Source organism: Salmo salar, chromosome ssa19 (genome assembly GCF_905237065.1).
Source record: "Salmo salar chromosome ssa19, Ssal_v3.1, whole genome shotgun sequence".
NCBI classification, from domain to species: domain Eukaryota; kingdom Metazoa; phylum Chordata; class Actinopteri; order Salmoniformes; family Salmonidae; genus Salmo; species Salmo salar.
Window position 1 is genome coordinate 37,504,858 of NC_059460.1, and position 27,502 is coordinate 37,532,359.

The following is a 27,502-nucleotide window of genomic DNA, read 5'->3' on the forward strand; positions in this document are numbered from 1 at the left end:
AGACACAGACATAGAAATAGACTAACATAGATTATTGCCCAACAAACCCCGAAACACATTAAACAAACACCCCCTGCCACGTCCTGACCAAACTACAATAACAAATAACCTCTTTACTGGTCAGGACGTGACAAGTGTAGACATTGTTAATGTTGTAAATGACTATTTTAGCTGGAAACTGCAGATTTTTTAATGGAATATCAACACAGAGGTCCATTATCAGCAACCATCACTCCTGTGTTCCAATGGCACATTGTGTTAGCTAATCCAAGTTTATCATTTTAAAAGGCTAATTGATCATTAGAAAACCCGTTTGCAATTATGGTAGCACAGCTGAAAACTGTTGTCCTAATTCAAGAAGCAATAAAACTGGCCTTCTTTAGACTAGTTGAGTATCTGGAGCATCAGCATTTGTAGGTTTGATTACAGGCTCAAAATGGCCAGAAACAAATAACTTTATTCTGAATCTCGTCAGTCTATTCTTGTTCTGAGAAATGAAAGCTATTCCATGTGAGAAATTGCCAAGAAACAGAAGATCTCGTACAATGCTGTGTACTACTCCGTTCACAGAACAGCGCAAACTGGCTCTAACCACAATAGAAAGAAGAGTGGGAGGCCCCGGTGCACAACTGAGCAAGAGAACAAGTACATTAGAGTGTCTAGTTTGAGAAACAGACACCTCACAAGTCCTCAACTGGCAGCTTCAATTAATAGTACCCGCAAAACACCAGTCTCAACGTCAGCAGTGAAGAGGCAACTCCGGGATGCTGGCCTTCTAGGCAGAGTTGCAAAGAAAAAGCCATATCTCAGACAGCCAAAAGAACACAGACACTGGGCAGAGGAACTCTGCCTAGAAGGGCCATAAAACAATCTGCCGTTTCCAGCTACAATAGTCATTTACAACATTAACAATGTCTACACTGTATTTCCGATCAATTTGATGTTATTTCAATGGACAAAAACAAGGGAATTTCTAAGTGACCCTAAACTTTTACCCTAAACATACTCACATCTCTGCAGAGGTTCAAATACTTTAACGTGCTTGGAATATAAAGATTTCATATGGCTAGTAAAGACGAGAGAGAAACATTGAGGTACTTAACAGCTTGATCCACATTCTGTTTTTAGAATGTCATTTAACAGTCACTTAAATGTAATGTGTTGGCACCAGAACTTACCTATGAGCCTTTCGTGTTCATAGCAAAGTAAATATATCCAGTTTAACCTTTCACAGCACCTGTGGGTCAATAAATTAACATAAATAAACACATCCACATAAAAATCTGTCTGTTTACGCTAGAGAAATGCAGTTCTATGTTTCACATAATGAATTTCCCCCCAGCCCACCAGCACACCAACTACCACAGTCCTGTTACTATAATGAATTACCCCACCAGCCCATCAACTAGTAGTGCACTATATAGGGAATAGGGTGCAGAAAGTAGGGGGCCATGGTCAATGTAGTGCACTATATAGGGAATAGGGTGCCATAGGGCTCTGGTTTAAAGTAGTGCACTATATAGGGAATAGGGTGCATAAAGTAGTGGGCCCTGGTCAAAGTAGTGCACTATATATGGAAAAGGGTTCATAAAGTAGTGGGCCGTGGTCAAAGTAGTGCACTATATAGGGAATAGGGTGCCATAGGGCTCTGGTTTAAAGTAGTGCACTATATAGGGAATACGGTAGATGGCTTCTGGATATTACCTTGCTCTCTGATCATTGGCTGATCACTCCCATCCCATAGGAATCCCCATGCCCCACCCAGTTGACTACTTTTAAATGGTGGAGGCCCTCATTGTCTATATTCTAACGAGTTATATCAATCTAGTGACCTCCATTTTTCTCAATGATTGACACTTGACACCGAAATACCAAAATAAAAATAGGTGAAGTGATAATTTGAACATCTAACAACATAAGTAATTAGATGCATAAGTAATTTATTCAATCAACAAGTTTTCGTCACACAATCAATATTGAATGTTGAATGTTTTACAGAATACAATGGAGGTTATATTTCTCTAAATTCAGTGTAAAGGTTTTGAAAAATCAGGTGAAAAAACACATTTCTACTATTTTGTCAATTTGGTATGCAAAATGTTTTTCTAAAATGTATCTGTAATAGAAGGTTCATCAAAATGATCACTATTGTGCACGGTTCTCCCTTTACTGAGACCTGTTACCAACGCTCGGTAGTGACACATTTAGTGGGGTGGTAAGGAATTACTAAGGTAAATATTTCAAATAAGCAATAGAAACAAAGTGTGTGAGTAGTATATATGTCTGTAGTATGTCTACCTGATTATGTTGGAAGATGTGTGCTAAAAGTCTGGGAAAAATATGATAGATATTTTTTACTAAATCCAACCCCCGACTTGCGCCAGTTCTGAATGACACAGACAAGGTATAGTGTACCATTTGGAACTTGTCCATTGTCTTTTCTACTTCCCTTCCTGTTGGCCAAAGGGCCTGTCTTCTCTACTTCACTTCCTGTTGGCCGCATGGCCTGTCTTCTCTACTTCACTTCCTGTTGGCCGCAGGGCCTGTCTTCTCTACTTCACTTCCTGCTGGCCACAGGGCCTGTCTTCTCTCCTTCTCTTCCTCCTGCTGGCCACAGGGCCTGACTTCTCTATTTCACTTCCTGTTGGCCACAGGGCCTGTATTCTCTACTTCACTTCCTGTTGGCCACAGAGCCTGTCTTCCTACTTCACTTCCTGCTGGCCACAGAGCCTGTCTTCTCTACTTCACTTCCTGCTGGCCACAGAGCCTGTCTTCTCTACTTCACTTCCTGCTGGCCACAGAGCCTATCTTCTCTACATCTCTTCCTTCTTCTGGCCACAGAGCCTGTCTTCTCTAATTCACTTCCTGCTGGCCACAGAGCCTGTCTTCTCTACATCTCTTCCTTCTTCTGGCCACAGAGCCTGTCTTCTCTACATCTCTTCCTTCTTCTGGCTACAAGCCTGTCTTTTCTAATTCACTTCCTGCTGGCCACAGAGCCTGTCTTCTCTACATCTCTTCATTCTTCTGGCCACAGAGCCTGTCTTCTCTACATCTCTTCCTTCTTCTGGCCACAGAGCCTGTCTTCTCTACATCTCTTCCTTCTTCTGGCCACAGAGCCTGTCTTCTCTACTTCACTTCCTGCTGGCCACAGAGCCTTTCTTCTCTACATCTCTTCCTTCTTCTGGCTACAAGCCTGTCTTCTCTACTTCACTTCCTGCTGCCCACAGAGCCTGTCTTCTCTACTTCACTTCCTGCTGGCCACAGAGCCTGTCTTCTATCCTTCTCTAGCTGCTGGCCACAGGTCCTGTCTTCTCTACATCTCTTCCTCCTACTGGCTACAGGGCCTGTATTCTCTCCTTCTCTTCCTCCTGCTAGCCACAGGGTCTGGTATAGAGGATGACGGATAGAGTGTTACTTCTCTGACAGTCTATTTTTAACTTTTCCAAAGCAGCGTTCCGACACACACATACACACACAGTGTTCCTTGGTGACATCTGGACATGGTTATGGTTAGAGAAGGCAAAGCATCTCTCAAACAGCCTGTGTGCCATTAGGATAAATTACTCCAGAAACAGGCCATGTGTCCCAAATGCTTCGCTTCTTTTGACCAGGATTCATGGGGCTCTTGTCCAAAGTAGTGCACCGCATAGAGATAGGCTGCCATTTGGGATGCATTCGGGATGAATGGTCCATTCCAGTGAGATCTGTAACCAAACATACATTGTTCTGAAGCATCGTACAGTACATGACTCACACTGATGCCTGGATACAGTAGACGGCCATCCCCAGAGAGTAGTCCCCATATGGCTGCAGTATGGCCACCGCTAGGGGGTAGTCCCCATATGGCTGCAGTATGGCCACCCCCAGGTGGTAGTCCCCATATGGCTGCAGTATGGCCACCCCCAGGGGGTAGTCCCCATATGGCTGCAGTATGGCCACCCCCAAAGAGTATTCCCCATATGGCTGCAGTATGGCCACCCCCAGTGGGTAGTCCCCATATGGCTGCAGTATGGCCACCCCCAGTGGGTAGTCCCCATATGGCTGCAGTATGGCCACCCCCAGTGGGTAGTCCCCATATGGCTGCAGTATGGCCACCCCAGGGGGTAGTCCCCATATGGCTGCAGTATGGCCACCCCCAGTGGGTAGTCCCCATATGGCTGCAGTATGGCTGCAGTATGGCCACCCCCAGGGGGTAGTCCCCATATGGCTGCAGTATGGGCACCCCCAGCGGGTAGTCCCCATATGGCTGCAGTATGGCCACCCCCAGGGGGTAGTCCCCATATGGCTGCAGTATGGGCACCCCCAGTGGGTAGTCCCCATATGGCTGCAGTATGGCCACCCCCAGGGGTAGTCCCCATATGGCTGCAGTATGGCCACCCCAAGGGGTAGTCCCCATATGGCTGCAGTATGGCCACCCCCAGGGGGTAGTCCCCATATGGCTGCAGTATGGTCACCCCCAGGGGGTAGTCCCCATATGGCTGCAGTATGGCCACCCCCAGTGGGTAGTCCCCATATGGCTGCAGTATGGCTGCAGTATGGCCACCCCCAAGGGGTAGTCCCCATATGGCTGCAGTATGGGCACCCCCAGCGGGTAGTCCCCATATGGCTGCAGTATGGCCACCCCCAGGGGGTAGTCCCCATATGGCTGCAGTATGGGCACCCCCAGTGGGTAGTCCCCATATGGCTGCAGTATGGCCACCCCCAGGGGGTAGTCCCCATATGGCTGCAGTATGGCCACCCCAAGGGGTAGTCCCCATATGGCTGCAGTATGGCCACCCCCAGGGGGTAGTCCCCATATGGCTGCAGTATGGTCACCCCCAGGAGGTAGTCCCCATATGGCTGCAGTACGGCCACCCCCAGGAGGTAGTCCCCATATGGCTGCAGTATGGCCACCCCAAGGGGGTAGTCCCCATATGGCTGCAGTATGGCCACCCCCAGGTGGTAGTCCCCATATGGCTGCAGTATGGCTACTCTCAAGGACTGGAATTGAACAATATAACATTTTGACAGGTGTGCTATAATCAACTTATGTTTTTCCAACTTTAAATTCATTTTTAATGGGGGGGGGGGACAATGTATCTCACTGTATCTCCACTTCCTGTTTATTTAATCTCCATGGAATCGATCTTGGCCCTTTGATTTGCTGATTGGCATCCTGGTCAGGGTCACAACCCCCATAGCTTTTAAAACAAATACAGTAATGGACTGTCTCATCTGTGATTTGGCTGACTTTTAGAGAGAGAAAGGTAACATCTAGTTCTAGAACTGGAATTTCCCTCTGTGTTTATGTTTGCAGGGGAGTGGCGGAATAAGGGTGTGTGACAAAAGATTCCTTTGAGAACGAGAGAGAGCGAGAGAGAGAGCGAGAGAGAGAGAGAGAGAGAGAGAGAGAGAGAGAGAGAGAGAGAGAGAGAGAGAGAGAGAGAGAGAGATTCTCCCTGCCTTAAGGCTTCAACTGGATACGTGTGTGTACTGAATACTGTGTGTGTACTGAATATAGTGTCAAATCAACAATGCGGTTCACGAAAAAGAGTTAAGAAAAGATTTACTAAATAATCTAAAGTAAAAAATGTAATAAAAAGTAACACAAAATAACAATAACGAGGCTGTATACAGGGGGTACCGGTACCAAGTCAATGTGCGGGGTACAGGTTAGTCTAGGTAATATCTAGATGTAGGTAGGGGTAAAGTGACTGTGCATAGATATTAAACAGCCTGTGTAAAACCAAATAAGGGGGTCAATGTAAATAGTCCGGGTGGCCATTTGATTAATTGTTCAGCATTCATATGGCTTGGGGTTAGAAGCTGTCTTCACGACTTTCTTGGTGTGTTTGGACCATGATAGTTTGTTGGTGATGTGGACACCAAGGAACTTGAAACTCTCGACCCGCTCCACTACAGCCCCGTCGATGTAAATGGGGGTGTGTTTGGCCCGCCTTTTCCTGTAGTCCACGATCATCTCCTTTGTCTTGCTTGCGTTGAGGGAGAGGATGATATCCTGGCACCACACTGCCAGGTGTCTGACCTCCTCCCTATAGGCTGTCTCATTGTTGTTGGTGATCAGGCCTTCCGCCGTTGTGTCGTCAGAAAACTTAATGATGGTGTTGGAGTTGTGCTTGGCAACGCAGTCGTGGGTGAACAGGAAGAACAGGAGGGGACTGAGAACGCACCTCTAAGGGGCCCCAGTGTTGAGGATCAGCGTGGCTGATGTGTTGCTGCCTACCCTTACCACCTGGGGGTGGCCTGTCAGGAAGTCCAGGATCCTGTTTCAGAGGGAGGTGTTCAGTCCCAGGGTCCTTAGCTTAGTGATGAGCTTTTTGGACACTATGGTGTTGAACGCTGATCTGTAGTCAATGAACAGCATTCTCACATAGGTGTTCCTTTTGTCCAGGTGGGAAAGGGCAGTGTGGAGTGCGTTTGAGATTGCGTCATCTGTGGATCTGTTGGGGCGGTATGCAAATTGAAGTGGGTCTAGGGTTTCCAGGATGATGGTGTTGATGTGAGCCGTCACCAGCCTTTCAAAACATTTTATGGCTACTGACCACTTCATGGCTCCCGGTAGTCATTTAGGCAAGTTACCTTCGCTTTCTTGGGCACAGGGACTATGGTGGTCTGCTTGAAACATGTAGGTATTACAGATCGGGGAGAGGTTGAAGATTTCAGTGAAGACATTTGCCAGTTGGTCTGCGCATGCTCTGTGTACACGTCCTGGTAATCCATCTGGCCCTGTGGCCTTGTGAATGTTGACTTGTTTAAATGTCTTGCTCACATTGGCTACGGAGCGCATGATCACACAGTCGTCCGGAACAGCTGGTGCTCTCATGCATGCTTCAGTGTTTCTTGCCTCAAAGCGAGCATAAAAGGCATTTAGCCTGTCTGGTTGGCTCGCGTCACTGGGCAGCCTGCGGCTGGGATTAACTTTGTAGTCCGTAATAGTTTAGTAATAGCCCTACCACATCCAACGAATGTCAGAGCAGGTGTAGTACTGAATTCTGCTCTATGGTGGCCCTGCCCATGTGCTGATTTAGGATCAGGTTTGCCTTTTAGATCAAATTGAATAATATTACACAAGACGGTTGATAACTGCAGGTTTTCAGGTCTAGTTATTGTTAATTATATATTTGTAGTATTTTTTTCAGGGATAGTTTACCAGGCCTGCATCCATAAAGCATCTCAGAGTAGGAGTGCTCTGTTAAGGCTCCATGGATTAATGAGGAATTTAAAAACTGTATAGTTGAAAGAGGTCAGGCAAAATGAGTGGCTAATATGTCTGGCTGCACATCTGACTGGCTGACTTACTGCAAATTGAGAAATGATGTGACTAAACTCAACACAAAGAAGAAGAAACTGTATTATGATGCCAATATCAATCATATAAAGAATGATGGAAAAAAATATTTTTAGTACTTTAAATGAAATTATGGGCAGAATGAGATGGCTTATTCATCACAAAACCATTTGATGTTGCCAATTATTTTAATGATTAGGGGAAGGCAAAGTAATTTTGCAACCCAAGTGTGGTAAAGTGTCCTTTACTGGTTCTAACAGCAGACCTTTCAGCTTGCTGTCAGCTCTTAGCAAACTGTTGGAAAAAATTGTGTTTGACCAAATACAATGCAACTTCTTTGTAAACAAATTAACAACAGACTTTCAGCATGCTTACAGAGAAGAGCACTCAACAAGTACTGCACTGAAACAAATTAATGACGATTGGTTGAAATACATTGATAATAAGAAGATTGTGGGAGCTGTACTCTTAGATTTCAGCGCATCCTTTGATATTATTGACCATAATCTGTTCTTGAGAAAATGTATGAGTTATGGCTTTTCAACCCCTGCCATATAATAGATTCAAAGCTATCTATTTAATAGAACTCTGAGGGTTTTCTTTAATGGAAGCTTCTCTAATGTCAAACATGTAAAGTGTGGTGTACCACAGGACAGCTCTCTAGGCCCTCTACTCTTTTCCATTTTTGACAATGACCTGCCACTGGCATTAAACAAAGTGTGTCCATGTATTTGCTTCACCAACCACAGCTAAATGAAGTCACTGAAATCATTAACATAGAGTTGTGGTCTGTTTTGTAATGGGTGGCCAGTAAAAACTGGTCCTGAACATCTCCAAAACTAAGAGCATTGTATTTGGTACAAATAATTCCCTATGTTCTAGACCTCAGCTGAATCTGCTTATGAATCGTGTGGCTGTTGAAGAAGTTGAGGAGACTAAATTACTTGGTGTTACTTTAGATTGTAAACTGTTATTGTCAAAACATATGGATTCAACGGTTGTAAAGATGGGGAGAGGTCTGTCCGAATAAAGAGATGCTCTGCTTTTTTGACACCACACTCCACAAATCAAGTCCTGCAGGCATGGGGTTTTATCTTCTCTTGGTTATGGTTAAGTGCTGCAAAGAAAGACCTAGTTAAGTTGCAGCTGGCCCAGAACAGAGCGACGTGTCTTGCTCTTCATTGTAATCAGAGGGCTAATATTTATACTATACACAGCAGTCTCTTTTGGCTAACAGGAAAGACTGACACGTCTTGTTTTAATAAGAAACATGCATGTGTTGGATATTCCAAAATGTTTGCTTAGTCAACTTACACACAGCACTGACACACACACTTACCCCACCAGACATGCCACCAGGGGTCTTTTCACAGTCCCCAAATCCAGAACAAATTCAAGGAAACGTACCGTATATAGCCATGAGTGCATGGATCTCCCTTCCATCTTATTTAAATAACGCAAGTGAAAATGTTTTTAATTGTCAAATATTTGGCCTGTAATGTCTTTTTTATGTTATATGTCAGACCCCAGTAAGACTAGCGTCAGCTAATGGGGATCCTAATCAATCACGTCAAACCCTGCAGTAAAGAGTACTATGACTGGGCTAACCCTAACTCTGTCATTTGTTATGTCAAAACTTGGAGTAAACAAATAATGGCAAACTCTCTAGCAAGAGACTTGATGAAACTAAGCAGCCTGGACAGCCAGCCAGCCAGTCTGTGAAGTCTTGGGAGTCTAAATGGCTTCCTATGTAGCCCTCCCCCGTCTGACTAAAGCCTCCTAGCCACCTTAACCTAACCAGGCAGGTCCAACCAGGCAGGTCTAACCAGGCAGGTCCAACCTGGCAGGTCTAACCAGGCAGGTCTAACCAGGCAGGTCAAACCAGGCAGGTCAAACCAGGCAGGTCTAACCTGGCAGGTCTAACCAGGCAGGTCTAACCAGGCAGGTCAAACCAGGCAGGTCAAACCAGGCAGTTCTAACCAGGCAGGTCAAACCAGGCAGGTCAAACCAGGCAGGTCCAACCTGGCAGGTCTAACCAGGCAGGTCAAACCAGGCAGGTCAAACCAGGCAGTTCTAACCAGGCAGGTCAAACCAGGCAGGTCAAACCAGGCAGGTCTAACCTGGCAGGTCTAACCAGGCAGGTCTAACCAGGCAGGTCAAACCAGGCAGGTCAAACCAGGCAGTTCTAACCAGGCAGGTCTAACCAGGCAGGTCAAACTAAGCAGGTCTAACCTGGCAGGTCCAACCTGGCAGGTCCAACCAGGCAGGTCAAACCAGGCAGGTCTAACCAGGCAGGTCTAACCAAGCAGGTCTAACCAGGCAGGTCAAACCTGGCAGGTCAAACCAGGCAGGTCAAAAAAGGCAGGTCTAACGAGGCAGGTCTAACCTGGCAGGTCAAACCTGGCAGGTCAAACCAGACAAGTCAAACCAGGCAGGTCTAACCAGGCAGGTCTAACCTGGCAGGTCAAACCAGGCAGGTCAAACCAGGCAGGTCTAACCAGGCAGGTCTAACCAGGCAGGTGTAACCTGGCAGGTCAAACCAGGCAGGTCTAACCAGGCAGGTCTAACGAGGCAGGTCTAACCTGGCAGGTCTGACATATGTTAGTGATTAAACTAAATGAAGACGAACGTTCATTAAAACATGCAGCTCTCAGTCTCCAGGGTTTTAATGAACCTTCGTCTTCATTTAGCTTAATCACTAACAAAGAAAATGTAATGTCCTTTACGAGGCGTAAAATAGTGTTACGTGAGATATAAATACTGACAGATATACCGTTGTTAACATAACACGAACACGCGCAAGCACACACACACACACACACACACACACACACACACACACACACACACACACACACACACACACACACACACACACACACACACACACACACACACACAAACACACACACCAGTTCATGAGAGACATAAAAGCGGTGTTGCATGTTAGCTCTGGGGTTTGATGATGACCAAGCAGCAGTTAAACTACAGAAGCGCGCTTAGCTATCAGAGCCAGAGGAAAGACTCCCCGCTCTTCTAACAGGCTGCTAATGGCCTAGACCCCCATCTCACTGTGTGTGTGTGTGTGTGTGTTTAACTTGTTTGTGTTTGCATACGTTACTGTGTGTGTGTGTGTGTGTGTGTTTAACTTGTTTGTGTTTGCATACGTTACTGTGTGTGTGTGTGTGTGTGTGTGTGTGTGTGTGTGTGTGTGTGTGTGTGTGTGTGTGTGTGTGTGTGTGTGTGTGTGTGTGTGTGTGTGTGTGTGTGTGTGTGTGTGTGTGTGTGTGTGTTCTTACGGCTGTGATGAACTCTAATTCCCAGCTGGATGTGTTTTAGAGGGTTATAATGTAGCAGGGGTTCAAAAGACGTCACTACCTTCCCTTTAACTCTCCTGTCCTCTCCTCCTCTCCCCCTCTCCTGCCTGCTGCCGGCCTGCCCACAGTGTTGGGTTGTGTCCCAAATTGCACCCTTTTTTTCTATATATATAGTGCCAACCCCTATAGGGCCCTGGTCAGACGTAGTGTGCTATATAAGGAATAGGGTGTCATTTAGAGTCTGAATCCTATCAAGGGGGAAGATGGTGGACGTGGTGACAGGGGGGTGGGTGGCTGTTGTTGTGGTGGAGAATCGGTGACATAGAGGAAAGAGTGAGCGATAGAGAGAGGGGGAGACAGAGAGGAAAAACGGAGCGAGAAAGAGAGAGGGGGGTAAGCAGGGAGAGTGAAAGGGAGAAGGAAAGAGAGAGAGAGAGAGAGAGAGAGAGAGAGAGAGAGGGGGTGATAATAATTTGTATTGACAGACAGTGGTACTTTGTAGAGAATTGATAAAAAAGCCTTTACAGGTAATGATGTAATAACACATCTGGATCTACGACGTTGATTGACACCAGCCGTAGGAAACTACTACGTTGATTGACACCAGCACTATGATTGTCTTTTGCTCCGACTGTCCAATAGTCATTTAGGATAACCAATTGATTGTCTTTCACTTTTGTAGTGTAGAAGGTATACAGAAGTTGTACATCTTTATTCTCAGTTCACACAATCATAGGCTCAATAGTTTGCTCACTTTCAAACTCCCCCTGTGTTAACTCCAACAACACCCCTCAGTCCCATTACATACCAGCCAACCCCACCACCATCACCACCTCAACAGAACCAGCCAGCCTGACCAAGACCAAACATGAGTATGTGGTATTTTCTTGTTCTATGATTGTAGTAGATTGTAGCAGCAAGTTACCTATAGTCACAGTTGTTGGCAAGTCAAAAGGAGTTTATCTTTTAAATATGGAACTTTTGTATCCCCTCTCTCCACTCCGACTACCCCTGACCCCAGTCACTCCAGTTACCCCAGTTACCCCAGTCACCCCAGTCACCCCAGTTACCCCAGTTACCCAGTCACCCCAGTTACCCAGTCACCCCAGTCACCCCAGTCACTCAGTCACCCCAGTTACCCAGTTACCCAGTCACCCCAGTCACCCCAGTTACCCCCCTTCCCCAACTCCTACTCTACTATCAGTCCAACAGAACAAGCTAGTCGAAGTCAGCCAAAGCCCAAGCCACGATACATGGTGTTTTCCTGCTCTACGGTGTCACTCCCCCTATCCCACTGGCCTCAAGAGAGTGTGGTGGGAACCCGACCCTGTAAAACTTTACAGATGGGAGTAGTGTGTGTGTGTGTGTGTGTGTGTGTGTGTGTGTGTGTGTGTGTGTGTGTGTGTGTGTGTGTGTGTGTGTGTGTGTGTGTGTGTGTGTGTGTGTGTGTGTGTGTGTGTGTGTGTGTGTGCGTGCGCACATGTGCGTGTGTGTGTGACCTGGCAGTGTCTTTTATTCTCACACTCATTAAAGCAGAGCAAAGCTAGATATCATTATAACAATTAGCCAGTATAGCTTCCGTCATATCTCTGATTGGCTGAGTTGAAAGCCCTGTGTTCTGTCATGACTCTGATTGGCTGAGTTGAAAGCCCTGTGTTTTGTCATGACTCATGCTCTCAAGTGTGTTTTTCTAGTCTTCCCAGATCTGTCCTTTCTGCCTGTCCTGAGCCTGCCTGCCATTCTGGCCCTGTTTGACCCTGCCTAGTCTTCCCAGATCTGACCTTTCTGCCGTTCTGTTTGACCCTGTCTTAGATTGCGAACCTCTTCCTGCCCTCAACCAGCCCTTTGCCTGCCCCTTTGTATAATAAATATTCTGAGTATCGAACTATCTGCCTCCTGTGTCTGCATGGTCATATCCTGAGTCATGATACACTGTAGATGGAATTTTTATTTGTGGTCCTGGCAACTGGACCTTTTTTGGAACACCATTTTTTTGTCCTACTGAGAGGGTTCAGGTCTGACAGAATCAGTGCAAAAGATCTGGGTGCTGCTGTAGACCCTCCTTGGTTGGGGACAGAAGCACCAAATCATCAGCAAACAGTAGATTTTTGTCTTAAGATTCTAGTAGGGTGAAACCGGGTGCTGCAGACTGTTCTATTGCCCTCGCCAATTTGTTCATATATATGTTGAAGAGGGTGGGGCTTAAGCTGCATCCCTGTATCACCCCCCGGCCCTGTGGAAAGAAATGTGTGTGTTTTTTGCTAATTTTAACTGTACACTTTTTGTTTGTTTACATGGATTTAATAATTTTGTATGTTTTTCGCCCAACAAAGCATGAGAAGACTTTGGTTTTGTTTTGGTTTGTATGTTTGTCAATTAGGGTGTGCAGGGTGAATACGTGGTCTGTCGTATGTTAATTTGGTAAAAAGCTAATTTGACATTTGCTCAGTACATTGTTTTCGCTGAGGAAATGAACAAGTCTGCTGTCAATGATAATGCAGAGGATTTTCCAAGGTTGCTGTTGACGCATATCCCACAGTAGTTATTGGGGTCAAATTTGTCTCCACTTTTGTGGATTGGGGTGATCAGTCCTTTTGTTCCAAATATTGGGGAAGATGCCAGAGCTGAGGATGATGTTAAAGAGTTTAATTGGAATTTGGAATTCATGGTCTGTATATTTCATCATTTCATTTTAGATACCATCAACCCCACAGGCCTTTTTGGGTTGGAGGGTTTGTATTTTGTCCTGTAGTTCATGCAAAGTAATTGGAGAATACAGTGGGTTCTAGTAGTCTTTAATAGTTGATTCTAAGATTTGTGTTTGATCATGTATATGTGTTTGCTGTTTGTTGTTTGTTGTTTGTTGTTTGTTGTTTGTTATAGAACCAAAACGATTGGAGAAGTGGTTTATCCATACATCTCTGTTTTGTATCAGGTATCAAGGTAAGACCCAAGTGCAGACTGTGTGAAGTAACAATGTTTATTGTAACAACAGGGGCAGGAAAATGCCAGGTCAAGGCAGGCATAGGTCAATAATCCAGAGTAGGAGCAAAGGTACAGGACGGCAGGCAGGCTCAGGGTCAGGCAGAGTTGAGATGGAGTTGATGTATGTATATATTCTTTATGTTTTTAATCCCGTCCCCGCATGAGACCTTTTGCCTTTTAGGCCGTCATTGTAAATAAGAATTTGTTCTTAACTGACTACTTTATCACTGACCTCAACCCAGAGTCTCTTAGAATGTTTTTATATATATATATATATATATATATATATATATATATATATATATATATATACACAGTTGAAGTTGGAAGTTTACATACACCTTAGCCAAATATATTTAAAGTCAGTTTTTGACAATTCCTGACATTTAATCCTAGAACAATTCCCTGTTTTAGGTCAGTTAATCAGACCAGAGGACATTTCTCAAAATTTTTGTCCCCATGTGCAGTTGCAAACCATAGTCTGGCTTTTTTATGGCGGTGTTGGAGCAGTGGCTTCTTCCTTGCTGAGCGGCCTTTCAGGTTTTTATTTTTAAATTGTATTTCTCCTTTATTTAACCAGGTAGGTCAGTTGTGAACAAGTTCTCATTTACAACTGTGACTTGGCCAAGATAAAGCAAAGCAGTGCAACACAAACAACAACACAGAGTTACACATGGAATAAACAAACATACAGTCAATAATAAAATAGAAAAAGTTTTTATACAGTGTGTGCAAATGAGGTAGGATAAGGGAGATAAGGCAATAAATAGGCCATAGTGGCGAAATAATTACAATATAGCAATTAAGGTTATGTCGATATAGGACTCGTTTGACTGTGGATATAGATACTTTTGTACCTGTTTCCTCCAGCATCTTCACAAGGTCCTTTGCTGTTGTTCTGGGACTGATTTACACTTTTCGCACCAAAGTACGTTCATCTCTAGGAGACAGAACGCGTCTCCTTCCTGAACGGTATGATGGCTATGTGGTCCCATGGTGTTTATACTTGCGTACTATTGTTTGTACAGATGAACGTGATACCTTCAGGCGTGAACCAGACTTGTGGAGGCCTAAAAAAATATCTGAGGTCTTGGCTGATTTATTTTGATTTTCCCATGATGTCAAACAAAGAGGCACTGAGTTTGAAGGTAGGCCTTGAAATACATCCACAGGTACACCTCCAATTGACTCAAATGATGTCAATTAGCCTATCAGAAGCTTCTAAAGACATTACATTATTTTCTGGAATTTTCCAAGCTGTTTTAAGGCACAGTCAACTTGGTGTATGTTAACTTCTGACCCACTGGAATTGTGATACAGTGAATTATAAGTGAAATAATCTGTCTGTAAACAATTGTTGGAAAAATTACTTGTGTCATGCACAAAGTAGATGTCCTAACCAACTTGCCAGAAACTATAGTTTGTTAACAAGAAATTTGTGGAGGTTGAAAAACAAATTTTAACGACTCCAACCTAAGTGTATGTAAACTTCCGACTTAAACTATATATATATATATATATAGGACAAAACACATCATGACAAGAGAGACAACACAACACTACATAAAGAGAGACCTAAGACAACAACATAGCAAGGCAGCAAAACATGACAACACAGCATGGTAGCAACACAACATGGTAACAACATGGTAGCAACGAACATGGTAGCAACATAAACATGGTACAAACATTGTTGGGCACAGACAACAGCACAAAAGGCAAAAAGGTAGAGACAACAATACATCACGCGAAGCAGCCACAACTGTCATTAATAGTGAGTCCATCTCCTCTATACCATGTTTCTTTCTCTCTCACTCTCTGACTCTGCCTCTCTCTCTCTCTCTCTCTCTCTCTGACTCTCTGAGCCTCTACCTCTCTCTCTCGGTGGTTCAGGCCTGCCAATGGAATTACCCATGGGGCCACAGTAATATATCATCACTCTCAGTATACTACAGAGAGGGAAACATGTATGAAAAACATGGCAGTGTCGATTTTCTACGCCCTTCTTTCATCCCATCAGCCAACTAGACTCAAGGACTTCATTATATACACTCTCTTAGAAACTATCTTAAAGCAGTCTTTTGAAGTACTGTCAACCTCTCACACGTTGAAATCCTCAACAGGAAGTCAGCTTTTCCGAACAGAATCTAGAAATGAAGACCAGAACTTGAGGTAGTCAAGTTCCTGGAGGTGACCTCAGTCTTGATTTGATTTTCAGGAAAGAAAAAAATAAACAAGTTTGTTTTCTCCAGAGATGGGAGAAGCACCTCTAGCTGCAGGATGGTTCGTATAGCTACAGCTAAGCTGTCTGCTTTCAATATTGTTCCACCGCAGCTGCCAAGCTACAATACACACCTGGATCAACAATACTCTCTCTCTCAGTCTCCCCGTCTGCCTCTCCTTTACTCTCTTTCTCAATCTCCCTCTCTCTCTCTCTCTCTCTCTCTCTCTGTCTCTCTCTGTCTCCCTCTCTGCCTCTCCCTTACTCTATCTCTCTCTCTCTCTCTCTCTCTCTGTCTCCCTCTTTGCCTCTCCCTTACTCTGTCTCTCTCTCTTGTTCTCTCTCTCTCTCTCTCTCTCTCTGTCTCCCTCTCTGCCTCTCCCTTACTCTCTCTCTCTGTCTCTCCTTGACTCTCTCTCTCTCTTTCTCTCTCTCTCCCTATCTCTCTCTCAATTCAATTCAACAGACTTTATTGACATGTCTAGTTAAATGAGTTACATTGTCGAAGTATTCATATAACAAAAATGATAATAGTAGTAGTGGACATGGGATTACCATTGACAGCAACCACAACAACAACATTAGTGAGAATAATAATACATTAAAGAAATAGCCCAGTATCAACCTGACTGAGAAGACACATGACATGGTATGAAAGACAAAACTAAATGGGAAATATTATTGACATTATATTGCACTTTTCACTGGCAGGAGGACCCATATTTGGCTGCCAAAACTGCACATTTTGGCTTATTCACCCGATAAATATTTGATTTTTTCTTCATCTTTAATAGTTTCAAATTCTTTGTACTGAATGATAATTTTGGGAAAGAAAGATTCTCTTAGGTCTGAGTATTTGTCACAGTGTAATAGGAAATGCAGCTCTGTCTCTACCTCTCCCCTGGAGCAGAGTGAGCACAGCCTGTCCTCTCTGGGCAGCCAGGTTTGTCTGTGACGACCGGTCTCTATAGCCAGACTGTCCTCTCTGGGCAGCCAGGTTTGTCTGTGACGACCGGTCTCTATAGCCAGACTGTCCTCTCTGGGCAGCCAGGTTTGTCTGTGACGACCGGTCTCTATAGCCAGACTGTCCTCTCTGGGCAGCCAGGTTTGTCTGTGACGACCGGTCTCTATAGCCAGACTGTCCTCTCTGGGCAGCCAGGTTTGTCTGTGATGACTGGTCTCTATAGCCAGACTGTCCTCTCTGGGCAGCCAGGTTTGTCTGTGATAACTGGTCTCTATAGCCAGACTGTCCTCTCTGGGCAGCCGTGTTTGTCTGTGATGACTGGTCTCTAAGCCAGACTGTCCTCTCTGGGAAGCCAGGTTTGTCTGTGACGACCGGTCTCTAAGCCAGACTGTCCTCTCTGGGCAGCCAGGTTTGTCTGTGACGACCGGTCTCTATAGCCAGACTGTCCTCTCTGGGCAGCCAGGTTTGTCTGTGACGACCGGTCTCTATAGCCAGACTGTCCTCTCTGGGCAGCCAGGTTTGTCTGTGTTGACCGGTCTCTATAGCCGACTGTCCTCTCTGGGCAGCCAGGTTTGTCTGTGACGACCGGTCTCTATAGCCAGACTGTCTCCTCTCTGGGCAGCCAGGTTTGTCTGTGTTGACAGGTCTCTATAGCCAGACTATCCTCTCTGGGCAGCCAGGTTTGTCTGTGACGACCGGTCTCTATAGCCAGACTGTCCTCTCTGGGCAGTCAAGTTTGTCTGTGACGACCGGTCTCTATAGCCAGACTGTGCTCACTGAGTCTGTACCTAGTCAGTGTTTTCCTCAGTTTTCTATCAGTCACAGTGGTCAGATAGTCTGCCACAATGTACTGTCTGTTTAGAGACAAATAGCATTGAAGTTTACTTAGATTTTTTGTGTTGTCTTTCCAATCGGTTATACATTTTTATTTTTGCTTTGTGATGATTTGGTTGGGCCAGATGTTCTGAGTGCTGTCCTGAGTCTCTATGGGGTTGGTTTGGGTTAGTGAACTGAGCCTCAGAACCAGCTGGCTGAGGGGACTCTTCTCTTGTTTCATCTCTTGACATTGTAGAGCTGTGTGATGGAATGTTTTGGGGTCACTTGTTTTTAGATGGTTGTACAATTTCATGCCTCTTTTTTCTATTTGAATAAGGAGGGGGTATTGGCCCCATTCTGCTTATATGCGTTATTTCGATTTTTTTTACAATACAGTCATGAAAATCTCTGCATTCAGTATTTTGATTGGACGTTTGTCCTATTTGGTTAATTTGAAGTCATTCTTTCATCTCTCTCTTTCAGTTCAAATTCATTTCAATTCAATTTAAGGGGCTTTATTTGCATGTCAACCATTGGCGATGTTTGGCATGCGAAACTTCGCCAAAGGAAGTGAAATAGATAATAAACAAAAGTGAAATAAACAACAAAAAATGAACAGTAAACATTACACTCACAAAAGTTCCAAAAGAAGAAAGACATTACAAATGTCATATTATGTTATATAATGTATATATACAGTGTTGTAAAGTACAAAAGGGAAAATAAATCAACATAAATATGGGTTGTGTTTACAATGGTGTTTGTTCTTCACTGGTTGACCTTTTCTTGTGGCAACAGGTCACAAATCTTCCTGCTGTGATGGCACACTGTGGTATTTCACCCAGAAGATATGAGAGTTTATCAAAACTGGAATTGTTTTCTAATTATTTTGGGATCTGTGTAATCTGAGGGAAATATGTGTCTCTGATATGGTCATACATTTGACAGGAGGTTAGGAAATGCAGCTCAGTTTCCAACTCATTTTGTGGGCAGTGTGCACATAGCCTGTCTTCTCTTGAGAGCCAGGTCTGCCTTCGGCTGCCTTTCTCAATAGCAAGGCTACGCTCAGTGGGTCTGTACATAGTCAAAGCTTTCTTTAATTTTGGGTCAGTCACAGTGGTCAGGTATTCTGCCACTGTGTAATGTCTATTTAGGGCCAAATAGCATTTTAGTTTGCTTTGTTGTTTTGAAAATTCTTTCCAATGTGTCAAGTAATTATCTTTTTGTTTTCTCATGATTTGGTTGGGTCTAATTGTTTTGCTTTCCTGGGGCTCTGTAGGGTCTGTTTGTGTTAATGAACAGAGCCCCAGGACCAGCTTGCTTAGGGGACTCTTCTCCAGGTTCATCTCTCTATAGGTGATGGCTTTGTTATGGAATGTTTTAGAATCACTTCCTTTTAGATGGTTGTAGGATTTAACGTCTCTCTTCTGGATTAAGATAATTAGCGGGTATCGGCCTAATTCTGCTCTGCATTCATTATTTGTTGTTTTATGTTGTATAGGGTGGATATTTTTGGCAGAATTCTGCATGCAGAGTCTCAATTTGGTGTTGGTCCCATTTTGTGAATTCTTGGTTGGTGAGTGGACCCCAGACCTCACAACCATAAAGCACAATGGGTTCTATAACTGATTCAAGTATTTTTAGATAGATCATAATTGGTATGTCGAAAATGTTTCCTTATGATGTCATATAATGCCCTTCTCGCCTTGTCTCTCAGATCGTTCAAAGCTTTGTGGAAGTTACCTGTGGTGCTGATTTTTAGGCCAAGGTATTTATCATTTTATGGGAAACGGTGTCTAGATGGAATTTGTATTTGTGGTCCTGGCAACTGGATCTGTTTTGGAACACCGTTATTTATGTCTTACTGAGATTTACTGTCAGAGCACAGGTCTGGCAGAATCTGTGCAGAAGATCTAGGTGCTGCTGTAGGCCCTCCTTGGTTGGAGACAGAAGCACCAGATCATCAGCAAACAGTAGACATTTGAATTCTTCATCCCTGTCTCTGTCTCACCCCCCGGCACTGTGAAAAAGAAATGTGTCTATTTTTTGCCAATTTTAATTTTAACACTTGTTGTTTGTGAAAAAGCCATATCTCAGACTGGCCAATAAAAATAAAAATAAAGAATAAGATGGGCAAAAGAACACAGATACAGGTCTTTGCAACTCTACCTAGAAGGCCCCAAGTGGTAATTTCTCGCATGGAATAGCCTTCAATTCTCAGAACAAGAATAGACTGACGAGTTTCAGAATAAAGTACGCTGATGCTCCAGATACTCAACTAGTCTAAAGAAGGCCAGTTTTATTGCTTCTTTAATCAGGACAACAGTTTTCAGCTGTTCTAACATAATTGCAAAAGGGTTTTCTAATGATCAATTAGCCTTTTAAAATTATAAACTTGGATTAGCTAACACAACATGCCGTTGCAACACAGGAGTGATGATGGCTGATAATGGACCTCTGTACGCCGATGTAGATATTCCATTAAAAATCTGCCTTTTCCAGCTAAAATAGTAATTTACAACATTAACAATGTCTACATTGTATTTCTGATCAATTTGATGTTATTTTAATGGACAGAAAATATGCTTTTCTTTCAAAAACAAGGACATTTCTAAGTGACCCCAAACTTTTGAATGGTGGTGTATATTTTTGCTGTTTGTTCTTTGTTATAGAGCCAAAACGATTGGAGAAGTGGTGTATCCATACATCTCTGTTTTGGATAGATAACTCTTCGTCTTGTTGTTTGTTTAGTGTTTTCAAATTTCCCCAGAAGTGGTTGGAGTCTATAGATTCTTCAATTACATTGAGCTGATTTCTGACGTTCTGTTCCTTCTTTTTCCATAGTGTATTTCTGTGTTGTTTTAGTGATTCAGGTTTTCTAGGTCTCTATGTCGTTAGTTGGATAGTTTTTTGTATTCTTCATCAAATCATTTGTCATTGTTGCTAATTTTCTTGGGTTTTCTGTTTGAAATGAAATGCTTAGATTTGATAGGGAAGCTGAGAGGTCAAATATACTGTTTAGGTTTTCTACTGCCAAGTTTACCCCTTTACTATTACAGGAAGTTACCTAAAAGTGATTGAATTTGTTGTTGCCTAATTGTTTTTTGGTAGGTTTCCTCCCATCCATAGCATTTCTTAATATTATTCAGTTCCTTTGGCTTTGATGCCTCATGATTCAGCATAGCTCTGTTCAAGTAGACTGTGATCTGATAAGGGTGTCAGTATGCTGACTGTGAACGCTCTGAGAGACTTTGGGCTGAGGTCAGTTATAAAGTAGTCCACAGTACTACTGCCAAGAGATGAGCTATAGGTGTACCTACCGTAGGAGTCCCCTCGAAGCCTACCATTTACTGTGTACACACCCAGCGTGCGATAGAGCTGCAGGAGCTGTGACCCATTTTTGTTGCTTAAGTTGTCATAGTTGTGTCTAGGGGGGCATATGGAGGAGGGAATTCTGTCACCTCCAGGTAGGTGTTTGACCCCCTGTGTGCCGAGGGTGTCAGGTTCTTGGCCAGTTCTGGCAATTAGGTCGCAACAGAATAGTACATGTCCCTCAGCCTGGAAATGATTGATTTACCCCTCCAGGATTGAGAAGCTGTCTTCATTAAATCAAATCAAATTTTATTGGTCATATACACATGGTTAGCAGATGTTAATGCGAGTGTAGCGAAGTGCTTGTGCTTCTAGTTCGGACAATGCAGTAATATCTAACGAGTAATCTAACCTAACAATTTCACAACAACTACCTTATACACACAAGTGTAAAGGAATGAATTCTAGTTCCGACAGTGCAGTAATATCTAACAAATAATCGAACAATTCCCAACAACTACCTAATACACACAAATCTAAAGGAGTGAATGAGAATATGTACATATAAATATATGGATGAGCGATGGCCGAGCGGCATAGGCAAGGTGCAATAGATGGTATAAAATACAGTATATACATGTGATATGAGTAATGTAAGATATGTAAACATGATTAAAGTGGCATTATTTAAAGTGGCATTGTTTAAAGTGACTAGTGATCCATGTATTAAAGGGGCCAGTGATTGCGTCTCAATGTAGGCAGCAGCCTCTCTGAGTTAGTGATGGCTGTTTAACAGTCTGATGTCCTTGAGAAAGAAGCTGTTTCTCAATCTCTCGGTCCCAGCTTTGATGCACCTGTACTGACCTCACATTCTGGATGATAGCGGTGTGAACAGGCAGTGGCTCGGGTGGTTGTTGTCCTTGATGATCTTTTTGGCCTTTCTGTGACATCGGGTGCTGTAGGTGTCCTGGAGGGCAGGTAGTTTGCCCCCAGTGATGCGTTGTGAAGACCGCACCACCCTCTGGAGAGCCTTGCGGTTGAGGGCAGTGCAGTTGCCATACCAGGCGGTGCAGTTGCCATACCAGGCGGTGATACAGCCCGACAGGATGCTCTCTATTATGCATCTGTAAAAGTTTGTCAGGGTTTTGGGTGACAAGCCAAGTTCCTTCAGCCTCCTGAGGTTGAAGAGGCGCTGTTGCGCCTTCTTCACCACACTGTTTGTGTGGGTGGACGCCCAAGAACTTAAAACTTTCCACCTTCTCCACTGCTGACCCTTCGATGTGGATAGGGGGGTGCTCCCTCTGCTGTTTCCTGAAGTCCACGATCATCTCCTTTGTGTTGTTGACATTGAGTGAGAGGTTGTTTTCCTGACACCACACTCCGAGTGCCTCACCTCCTCCCTGTAGGCTGTCTCGTCGTTGTTGGTGATCAAGCCCACTACTGTTGTGTCTTCTGCAAACTTGATGATTGAGTTGGATGTGTGCATGACCACGCAGTCATGGGTGAACAAGGAGTACAGGAGAGGGCTGAGCACACACCCTTGTGGGGCACCAGTGTTGAGGGTCAGTAAAGTGGAGATGTTGTTTCCTATCTTCACCACCTGGGGGCGGCCCGTCAGAAATTCCAGGACCCAGTTGCACAGGGAGGGGTTCAGACCCAGGGCCTCAAGCTTAATGATGAGCTTGGAGGATACTATGGTGTTGAATGCTGAGCTGTAGTCAATGAACAGCATTCTTACATACGTAGGTATTATTTTTATCCAGATGGGATAGGGCAGTGTGATGGCGATTGTGTCATCTGTGGACCTGTTGGGGTGGTATGCAATCTGAAGTGGGTCTAGATGGCCGGTAAGGTGGCGGTGATATGATCCTTGACTAGCCTCTCAAAGCACTTCATGATGACAGAAGTGAGTGCTACGGGGCGGTAGTCATTTAGTTCAGTTATCTTTGCCTTCTTGGGTATAGGAACAATGGTGGCCATCTTGAAGCATATGGGGACAACAGACTGCGATTAAATATGTCCGTAAACACATCAGCCAGCTGGTCTGTGCATGCTCTGAAGATGCGGCTTGGGATGCCGTCTGGACCAGCAGCCTTGCGAGGGTTAACATTTTTAAATGTTTTACTCATGTCAGCCACTGAGAAGGAGAGGGGGGGCTGCAGCCTTTGATAGTGAGCCGCGAAGGTGGCACAGAATTATCCACAAAGCGGGCAAAGAAAATGTTTAGTTTGTCTGGAAGCGTGACGTCGGTATCCGTGACGTGGCTGTTTTTGTTTGTGTAGTCTGTGATTTCCTGTAGACCCTGCCACATACGTTTCATCTGAGCCGCTGAATTGCGTCTCCACCTTGTCCCTGTACTGGCATTTCGCTTGTTTGATTGCCTTGCGGAGAGAATAACTACACTGTCCTCTTTCCATGGTTAAATGTGGTGGTTCACACTTTCAGGTTTTCGCGAACACCGCCATCCATCCACGGTTTCTGGTTAGGGTAGGTTTGAATAGTCACAGTGGGTACAACATCTCCAATGCACTTATTTATAAACACACTCACCGAGTCAGCGTATAGATAAATGTTGTTCTCAAATATTCACATTTTCCTGTCCGCATGATCAAAACAATCTTGGAGCGTGGCTTCCGATTGGTCAGACTAGCGTTGAATGGTTCTTGTCACTGGTACATCCTGTTTGAGTTTCTGCCTATAAGCCGGGACGAGCAAGATGGTGTCGTGGTCGGATTTGCCGAAGGGAAGGCGCGGGAGGGCTTTGTATGCATCGCGGAAGTTAGAGTAGCAGTTGTCGAGAGTATTAGCCCTTAGTGTCGTGCAGTCAATTTGCTGATAGAATTTAGGTAACATTGATCTCAAATTTGCTTTGTTAAAATCCCCAGGTACAATAAATGCAGCCTCCGGGTATATAGTTTCCAGTTTGCATATAGTCCAGTGAAGTTCCTTGATGGCCGTCTTGGTGTTTGCTTGAGGGGGGTATGTACACAGCTGTGAGTATAACTGACGAGAATTCTCTTGGTAGGTAGAATGGACGGCATTTGATTGTAAGGAACTGCGACGAACCATCAAACAGGCAAAGCATCAATACAGGACTAAGATTGAATCGTACTACACCGGCTCCAACGATCGTTGGATGTGGCAGGGCTTGCAAACTATTACGGACTACAAATTAAAGCACAGCCGCGAGCTGCCCAGTGACACAAGCCTACCAGACGAGCTGCTTAATCTTACATCTAGACGTTCCGCTAGCGGAACACCTGCTCCAATATCCAATGATAGGCGTGGCGCGAATTACAAATTCCTCAAAAATACAAAAACTTCAATTTTTCAAACATATGACTATTTCACAGCATTTTAAAGACAAGACTCTCCTTTATCTAACCACACTGTCCGATTTCAAAAAGGCTTTACAGCGAAAGCAAAACATTAGATTATGTCAGCAGAGTACCAAGCCAGAAATAATCAGACACCCATTTTTCAAGCTAGCATATAATGTCACAAAAACCCAGAAGACAGCTAAATGCAGCACTAACCTTTGATGATCTTCATCAGATGACACACCTAGGACATTATGTTATACAATACATGCATGTTTTGTTCAATCAAGTTCATATTTATATCAAAAAACAGCTTTTTACATTAGCATGTGACGTTCAGAACTAGCATACCCCCCGCAAACTTCCGGGGAATTTGCTAACAATTTACTAAATTACTCACGATAAACCTTCACAAAAAGCATAACAATTATTTTAAGAATTATAGATACAGAACTCCTCTATGCACTCGATATGTCCGATTTTAAAATAGCTTTTTGGTGAAAGCACATTTTGCAATATTCTAAGTACACAGCCCAGCCATCACGGGCTAGCTATTTAGACACCCGGCAAGTTTAGCCTTCACCAAAATCAGATTTACTATTATAAAAGTTTGATTACCTTTTGTTGTCTTCGTCAGAATGCACTCCCAGGACTGCTACTTCAATAACAAATGTTGGTTTGGTCCAAAATAATCCATCGTTATATCCGAATAGCGGCGTTTTGTTCGTGCGTCCCAGACACTATCCGAAATGGTAAATCAGGGTCGTGCGCATGGCGCAATTCGTGACCAAAAAATTCTAAATATTCCATTACCGTACTTCGAAGCATGTCAACCGCTGTTTAAAATAAATTTTTATGCAATTTATCTCGTAAAAAAGCGATAATATTCCGACCGGGAATCTCCTTTTCGGCAAACAGAGGAAAAATCACAAAGACGGGGGCAGCCAGGGCACGCGCCTAAGCCCACAGTCCCTTGATCGGCCACTTGAGAAAGGCGATAATGTGTTTCAGCCTGGGGCTGGGATGACGACATTCAGGTTTTTCCCGGGCTCTGAGCGCCCATGGAAGATGTAGGAAGTGTCACGTTAGAGCAGAGATCCTTTGTAAAAAATAGAGATGGAAAAGAAGTTCAAGAAATGGTCAGACAGGCCACTTCCTGTAAAGGAATCTCTCAGGTTTTGAGTTGCCATTTGAGTTCTGTTATACTCACAGACACCATTCAAACAGTTTTAGAAACTTTGGAGTGTTTTCTATCCAAAGCCAATAATTATATGCATATTCTAGTTACTGGGCAGGAGTAGTAACCAGATTAAATCGGGTACGTTTTTTATCCAGCCATGAAAATACTGCCCCCTAGCCATAACAGGTTAACTTCTATGTTCGCTTCGAGGCAAGCAACACTGAAGCATGCATGGGAGCATCAGCTGTTCTGGACGACTGTGTGATCATGCTCTCCGCAGCCAATGTAAGTAACACCTTCAAACAGGTCAACATTCACAAGGCCGCAGGGCCAGGAGGATTACCAGGACTTGTACTCCGAGCATGCGCTAACCAACAGGCAAGTGTCTTCACTGACATTTTCAACCTCTCCCTGACCGAGTCTGTAATACCTACATGTTTCATGCAGACCACCATAGTCCCTGTGCCCAAGAACACTAACGTAACCTGCCTAAATGACGACCGAAGTGCTTTGAAAGGCTGGTAATTGCTCACATTAACACCATTATCCCAGAAACCCTAGACCCACTCCAATTTACATACTCCAATTTACATACAATTTACATACTGCCCAAACAGGTCCACTGATGATGCAATCTCTATTGCACTCCACACTGCCCTTTCCCACCGGGACAAAAGGAACACCTATGTGAGAATGCTATTCATTGACTACAGTTCAGCGTTCAACGCCATAGTGGCCTCAAAGCTCATCACTAAGCTAAGGACCATGGGACAAAACACCTCCCTCTGCAACTGGATCTTAGACTTCCTGACGGGCTGCCCCCAGGTGGTGAGGGTAGGTAATAACACATCTGCCACGCTGATCCTCAACACAGGGGCCCCTCAGGGGTACATGCTCAGTTCCCTCCTGTACTCCCTGTTCACCCACGATCTCATGACCACGCATGACTCCAACGCCGATGACACAACAGTGGTAGGCTTGATCACCGACAACGATGAGACAGCCTATAGGGAGGAGGTCAGAGAGCTGTCAGTGTGGTGCCAGGATAAAAACCTCTCTCTTAATGTGATCAAGACAAAGGAGATGATTGTGTACTACAGAAAAGGAGGACCGAGCCCCTATGTCCAGTTGAAGCTTTTTGGGGTTGCCCTGTATCATTATTGTTCCAGACTTGCACAGGTTGACATTGGGCTCCCAAGTAGCGCCGCGGTCTAAGGCACTGCATCTCAGTGCTAGAGGCGTCACTAGAGACCCTGGTTGATTGCAGGCTGTATCACAACAGTGATTGGGAGTTCCATAGGGCGGCGCACAATTGGCCCAGCATTGTCCGGGTTAGGGTTTGGCTGTGAAACTGTCCTGTCATTGTTGTGCACAAGGGCTTTGACACCTCTCACTTCACACCTCAGTGCTAACAGTCAGATATGTTCTGTCCTAGCAAGCTTGGTAGCCTTAACTTAGCATTCAGTCCTTAAAAAGTAAAATATATAATTGTAATGTATTTCCAGGTTAGATTGTGTTTTCAGGTTTCTGTTGTTTTTTTTCCAGGTCCTTTTCTGTATAGCTTGGTAATAAGAATCTTTGGTAGTAGGAATCCTTCCAGGTAATTTTGTCCAAAATCAGATTGTAGGTTTGGAGTTTTTTTTATTTGGAATGAATGTTATGTTGTGGAGGGTAGTATCCTGTATATGTCCTGGTGACATAGTGTTGTGGAGGGTAGTATCCTGTATATGTCCTGGTGACATAGTGTTGTAGAGGGTAGTATCCTGTACATGTCCTGGTGACATAGTGAAGGTTATGTTGTGGAGGGTAGTATCCTGTATATGTCCTTGCCGAAAAATCCAAGTTTATCTAACTCTAATCTGTATTTTTGTAAAAACATACTGAAAAATGCAGGAGCTCATCTCTCTCTCTCTCTCTCTCTCTCTCTCTCTCTCTCTCTCCAAAAAAAATGCTATTTGGCCCATAACAGAGAGTACATAGTGGCAAAATACCTGACCACCGTGACTGACCCAAAATTAAGAAAAGCTTTGACTGTTAAATGTTCGTTTTTTATTGTTTATTTCACTTTTGTTTATCAAGTAAATCCCAATGAATTGAGA